Source organism: Rutidosis leptorrhynchoides, chromosome 3 (genome assembly GCF_046630445.1).
Source record: "Rutidosis leptorrhynchoides isolate AG116_Rl617_1_P2 chromosome 3, CSIRO_AGI_Rlap_v1, whole genome shotgun sequence".
Lineage (NCBI taxonomy): Eukaryota > Viridiplantae > Streptophyta > Magnoliopsida > Asterales > Asteraceae > Rutidosis > Rutidosis leptorrhynchoides.
The window spans coordinates 509,714,481-509,721,593 of record NC_092335.1 but is presented as its reverse complement, the minus strand read 5'-3'; positions in this window follow the sequence as shown (position 1 = coordinate 509,721,593).

Genomic DNA, 7,113 nt, shown 5'->3' with positions numbered 1-7,113 from the left:
ATGTAGAGGAGCCAATTGCTATACTCGATGAGAAGGTCAAAAGGTTGAGAAATAAAGAGATGAGGACTTTTAAGGTCCAATGGCGTCGTAGTAAAGGTTCCGAGTTTACGTGGGAACCCGAAGAATTTGTTTTGGTGTATCTTCCTGCTTGTCATGCGGCTTGGATTGTGAGGACGCAATCCGATCCAAGTGGGGGAGAGTTGTAAGACCCAAGTTTGAAATGTACACTTTTTGTATATATAAAAGCTGGCGGCCTTGTTTTTCTGTTTTAGGCCGCGGCGCGGCTGGTGTTTGATGGGCCAACTTTCCTTTTTAGAAGATATTTGAAAGGGGCTTTTTGGTAAATTCACTTGGGGATGAATTTAAAGCCCCAAGATCAGATCTAGATCTTCATTTACTCCATTTTCAACCACCACTTCTGTGACACCACTAATTTTTATTTTTTTTTAAATACGTGGCGGAAGCATAATATTGATTAAATACGACATCCACAATTGTACAAACCGATGTTACGTGTCATTAAAACAAATTACATATTAACATGAAAAGACGTAAATACATTCTGTTATCAAAAGTACACAGTTCATATTCCAAAAGACCACATCAGAGTTAACCCTGTCAAACATAACATCGTCATGCCCGTCTTCTCCCCAAATTGCGACATTTACAAAAGCTAATAGCCTGCAGGGAGGAGATGGAGGGGAATTAGCACGAAGCTAAGTGAGTACAAATAACTACAGGCAATAGCATACATAACTGTTATACTAATCATGTCACCTAGTCTAACACACAAACATCACCCAAGTGCCGTCTACAGAGACTCTGGCGGCTCGGCCAAACCATTAACCACCAGCTGATCAGACTGGGGCTTACCAAAAGTTCCTCCACCACCGTATGTATATACATAATCCACACGCGACAAACGCGTCATTCACATATATATACACCACGGCTGTCTAGGCTACCACAGAGGAACCCAACCCGCAGGTTGATCTCTCCTACCGAGGCTACCACACAATAGGGACGCACTGGGCTCCAGCAGACAAGCATCAACTAACATGCAGTCATCACAACAATTAACTAACCACAACAATAAGTATATCTTACAAGCATGGCAATCATAATATAACATGCTTCTATATACTATATTCTCCAGTTAGTCCCACTCACCAAATACCAGCCACCAGCTCAGATAATCTACTACTGAGCGGCTTCCTTATCTTTTTCACCTGAACATAAGGCAAACCAAGTTAGTTATTGTCCATTAACACCAAATAACTCAATATATAAATTTTTGTCAGAAAAAGTATCCGCTAAAAAGTTTTGCTTAACACTTATGCACTTTTGACATCAAAATACAAACGGCCTGCATAACGGCTAAAAATCAACACTTAGTACAAATTTCTCCTGCATAGACCATCGGTCGATCGTCAAAGACTATCGGCCGATCGTCACTACACCATCGGCCGATCGACCACACTATCGGCCGATCGTTAAAATTACAACTGTTGGTCCAAGGAATTCCACCATCGATCGAGGGTCTAGTCCATCAGCCGATCGTCAGACACCATCGGTCGAGGGTCAACGACCATCGGCCGAGGGTAGTTCATCTGTTGCAGCAGCTGCCAAAGTGACGGGTTTCAACCCAAAATCGACCAATTCTTGCTCTAGAGCTCGATTATGACCTCAAAACTGACCAAATCGAAGACACTATACATTAAGAAATATAAACCCACAAGATTTGGACTCAAACAACATCAAATCTAACCACTTTGACCCAAAATACACACTTTATAAAAACTAACACAAAAACTCCATTTTCTCAAAGATTAAAGCATGAAATGCTATGATTCTTACCTTAAAAGAATCAGTGAATCACAAGGAACACAATATTATAAACAATTTGAGCTCTAAAACAAGGATTAGAAATTAGGGTTTGTTAGGTGAAGAAGATGAAGAACGGGTGTGTTTTTGGGAAGAATCTGGAAAGCGCAAGAAATGGGCACACTAGTCACCTAAAGAGGGTTAAAATCCCACACTGTGCAACGCACAGGTATCTATCAGTTATCTGATATCTTTCGTACATCATTTGGCAACCCAAATGAAGTCCAAATTAATTAAACAAACCTGTTCTGTGACCCTTGTCACAAACTGGTCCTAACCACATCATTAAATAATAATAATCATTAAATAAAATAAAAGCATATAATATCACAACACCAACTTAAGGACAATTTAGTAATCTTGTAGCTAGGCCCGATCGAGGATGTTACAAATCTACCCCCCTTAAGAAGATTCCGTCCTCGGAATCTGGTCAAGGTCAAACAACTTGGGATAGCGCGCCCTTATTAACTCCTCGGTTTCCCACATCAGGTTGGAACCTAAACTGTGCCGCCATTCCACTAACACCATAGGAATCTGTTTCTTTCTTAGATTTGTGACTTTCTTGTCCACTATTCTAATCGGATCTTCTACTAGTTTCTTAGTCAAATCAACTTTTAAATCTTTCAACGGAAGAATCTGACTTTCATCATCTACTTTGCACTTCCTTAAATAACACACATTGAACGTGTTGTGAATTCCTGCTAACTCTGAAGGAAGATCTAATACTACCGTCTGATCGTTCAAAATTTCTATGATTGGAAATGGCCCAATATACCTTGGTGCCAACTTCCCGCGTTTGCCAAATCTGATAACCCCTTTCCATGGCGAAACCTTCAGGTAAACACGATCACCTACATTAAATGTCACCGAACATCTACGCGGATCAGCATACATCTTTTGTCGATCTCTTGCTGCCTTTAACTTCTCTCGTGCAATTTCAACCTTTTCTGCGGTTATCTGAACAATTTCGGGACCTGCAAATTGTTTCTCACCTACTTCTAACCAACACGTGGGAGTTCTGCATTTTCGACCATACAACATTTCATACGGCGGCATTCCGATACTCGAATGATATGAATTGTTGTAAGCAAACTCTATCAATGGAAGATGCGAATCCCAAGAACCACCATATTCAAAGACACACGCTCTCAACATGTCTTCTAATGTTTGAATCGTCCGTTCACTCTGACCGTCTGTTTGCGGATGATAAGCTGTACTTAGATTCACACGTGTACCCAGAGTCTGTTGTAAACTATTCCAGAAGTTAGATACAAACCTAGTATCCCTGTCGGACACTATTGACAACGGTACACCATGTCGACTAACGATCTCTTTCAAGTACAACTCTGCCAAATCACTCAACGAAGCGGTTTCACGAGTAGCTAAGAAGTGAGCACTCTTTTTCAGGCGATCCACTATCACCCAGATCATGTCGTGACCTTTCTGGGTTCGGGGTAACTTGGTTACAAAATCCATCGTTATATGATCCCATTTCCACTGAGGAATTTCTAACTGTCTTAGTGATCCATACGGTTTCTGATGTTCTGCCTTAACTTGCGCACAAATATGACATTTCTCAACGAAACCTGCAATATCTGTCTTCATTGTCGGCCACCAATACAATGTTTTCAAGTCTCTATACATCTTTGTACTACCTGGATGCACTGATAATCTCGATTTATGCGCTTCAGTAAGGATTAAATCCCTCAAATCTCCAAGCATAGGCACCCAAATTCGATCTTTATAGGTCTTTAATCCTCTAGAATCATTGCATAGGTCAAATTTTCTTTTAGTCATTTGTTCAGTCTTTAGATTTTCGTCATTCAAAGCTACTAATTGAACGGTTTTCAATCGATCAATCAAGTCTGAAACTATTTCAATTCTCATAAATCTAACATTTTCGATGGTTTTCTTGCGACTCAGAGCATCTGAGACCACGTTTGCTTTACCCGGATGGTACTTAATCTCATAATCGTAGTCTTTAATCAATTCTAAACATCGACGTTAACGCATATTTAATTCTTTCTGCGAAAAGATATATTGAAGACTCTTATGATCTGTATAGATTTTACAATGTGTACCATACAAATAATGTCTCCAAAGCTTCAAAGCAAACACAACTGCAGTTAACTCTAAATCGTGAGTAGGATAGTTTCGTTCATGATTCTTCAACTGTCGTGAAGCATACGCTATAACTTTTTTTCTCTGCATCAAAACACAACCCAGACCTGCACATGACGCATCGCAGTAAACCACAAAATCTTCTGTTCCCTCTGGTAAAGCTAAAACCGTCGCTTGACATAACAACTATTTGAGAGCCTGAAAAGCCTTTTCTTGTTCATCAGCCCATCGAAAGGCTACATCTTTTCTGGTTAACTTATTTAATGGACCTGCTATTTTAGAAAAGTCTTTGATAAATCGGCTGTAATAACCGGCTAAACCCAGAAAACTCTTAATTTCTGTCGGCGTTTTCGGTGAATTCCAATTCATTACAGCCTCTATCTTAGACTGATCTACTTTAATACCCTATTCACAAATCACATGACCCAGAAACTGTACTTCCCGCAACTAAAATTCACACTTAGAAAACTTAGCATACAACTGTTCCTGTTTCAGAAGCTCTAACACCAACCTCAGATGCGTAGCATGATCTTTCTCGGTTTTCGAATATATCAAGATATCATCTATGAAGACAATCACAAACTTGTCAAGATACTGACGACACACCCTATTCATTAAATCCATAAACACTGCTGGCACGTTTGTTAACCCGAATGGCATAACTAAAAACTCATAATGACCATATCTAGTTCTAAACGCTGTTTTTGGTATATCGTTCTCTGCAACACGTACCTGATGATACCCTGAACGCAAATCAATCTTTAAAAAGTAAGAAGCATCCTGTAACTGATCAAATAAATCATCTATTCTTGGTAACGGATACTTATTCTTGATTGTTCTCTTGTTTAAATCACGATAATCTATACACATACGAAGCGACCTATCTTTCTTTTTCACAAACAAAACAGGAGCACCCCACGGTGAAGAACTTGGTCGGATAAACCCCTTATCTAACAGTTCCTGAATCTGAGACATCATCTCTTGGATTTCTGACGGAGCTAATCTGTAAGGAGCTTTTGCAACTGGTGTAGCACCTGGAACCAAATTGATTCTATACTCTACTTCACGTACTGGAGGTAACCCTGGTAAATCATCTGGAAATACTTCTAGAAATTCTGACACAACGAAAATATCGGTCACCTGCTTCTTCTCTTTTTAACATCAATCACGTAGGCTAAGAATGAATTACACCCTTTTGTTATTGCCTTCTGAGCTTTGATTAGGGAAACTATAGGGAAGTTAAATCCACTGCGCTCTCCCCTAGCTATCACTCGGGATCCGTCGGCCAAACAGAAAAAAAATCATCTTCTTATCACACTTAATATTAGCCCTATTAGCTCTTAACCAATTCATACCTATGACTACATCAAAGCTAGGTATAGGCATCAACAAACAGGTTAAAGGGAAAGAATGGCCGTCAATTTCGATGGTAATTCCAGACACAGATGATGTGCATGGAACCATTTTACCATCAGCTACTTCTATTCCCAAAGGCGCATCTAACATTCTAACAGGCAACTTCAACTTATCACAGAAGCCTAAGGACATAAAAGAACGATTTGCTCCTGAATCAAATAACACACGAGCTGGCAAAGAATTAACCAAGAACATACCGGTAATGACGTCATCGGTAGCGGTTGCAGCGTCTACCGTCATCTGAAATGCCCTTGCCTCTGCTGTTGGAGGATTCTTTCTCTTCTGCCTGGCATTTGAAGCAGAAGATCCCCCAGAAGTTACTGACCTCGCCCCTGACCCTGCCCCAGAACCAGCTCTTGACACAGATGGACAATTTGTAGATCTATGCCCCTCTTGATGGCAACTCCAACAAACATTAGACTTAAAAGAACAAGCTGTTGATTCATGACCTAACACTCCACATTTCAAACACCTTCTGGTCATTGGAGAACACGGACCGACATGGGTTGACTTACAAACATTACACCACCCAGACAGAGTTGAACCCGATCCACTAATACCAGACTTACTTTTCTGTTTAAACCCACCTGTCTTTTTACCACGAAAACCAGATTGCTTACTCGACTGCTGAGTCGACTGTCCACCTGATTGACTTTCTGATTTCCCCCCAAAAGATCCACCCTTTGAACTTTCTCTTTTCGCTGCCATTATATCACCTTCAGTAACTTTAGCCATCTCATGAGCCTGCGCCAAGGTTGTTGCAAATTTAGCAACGGTTCTGTACTCCTGCTTAATCACCCGCATGAAATGCTGAATTTTATCCTTTTCAGTCGGTACCCATTGTTGAACAAACCTTAACTTCGATGTGAAATCTCTGAAAACTTCATCAATCATCATACTTTCTGTCATCTTCATACTCAGAAACTCAGTTTTCAATCTCTCCATTTCATACTCAGAACAATACTGCTCACGAACCTTAGCAGCAAATTGTTCCCAGGTAATTTGACTGATCTGTTCTTTAGGTAAATATGCAGTGATAGAGTCCCACCATTCCATTGCCTCACCTTTGAGAAGCCTACTAGCAAATAACACCATGGATTCTGGCTCACAAAAACATGCTTCTAACGCCCTCTCCACTTCTCTTAGCCAATTGAGGGTCATCGTAGGGTTTGTGTGTCCGCTGTACTCAGGAGGTTTGCAGTCCATAAACTGTTTATAGGTACACTTCTTTCTTGTCTCGAGGACTTGAAATGGGTACATCATTTGATTAGGAAAAGTCTGGTTAAACGAAAATGGCATTTGATAGTTTTGATAAGCATTTTGTGGAAACTGTGACTGAGAACTGCCACCGGCTTGAGTATAAAAGTTAGGAGGAAAGGTTGTGTTTAACGCAGTGGTATTTGGGTTCCATTGCGCCCGTTCTTGTTCCAATTCCTTAATTTTCTCCTGAGCTTCTAGTAACCGACTTTGAAGTTCTATCACTTCTTGAGAAGTTTCTTCTTCTGAAGACACATGTCCATCTTCGTCAGGGGCTCTAAAAGTACCAGTTCCAGGGACAGTAGGGCCAGTAGTGGTTGCTTGATTATCTGTCATTACTGCACTACCACAACACTCACACCAAAGCTTAGTATAAACTCTGTTAGTACTAACAACTAACACTTATCCTGTCCTAATACTCACTTAACCCATCCC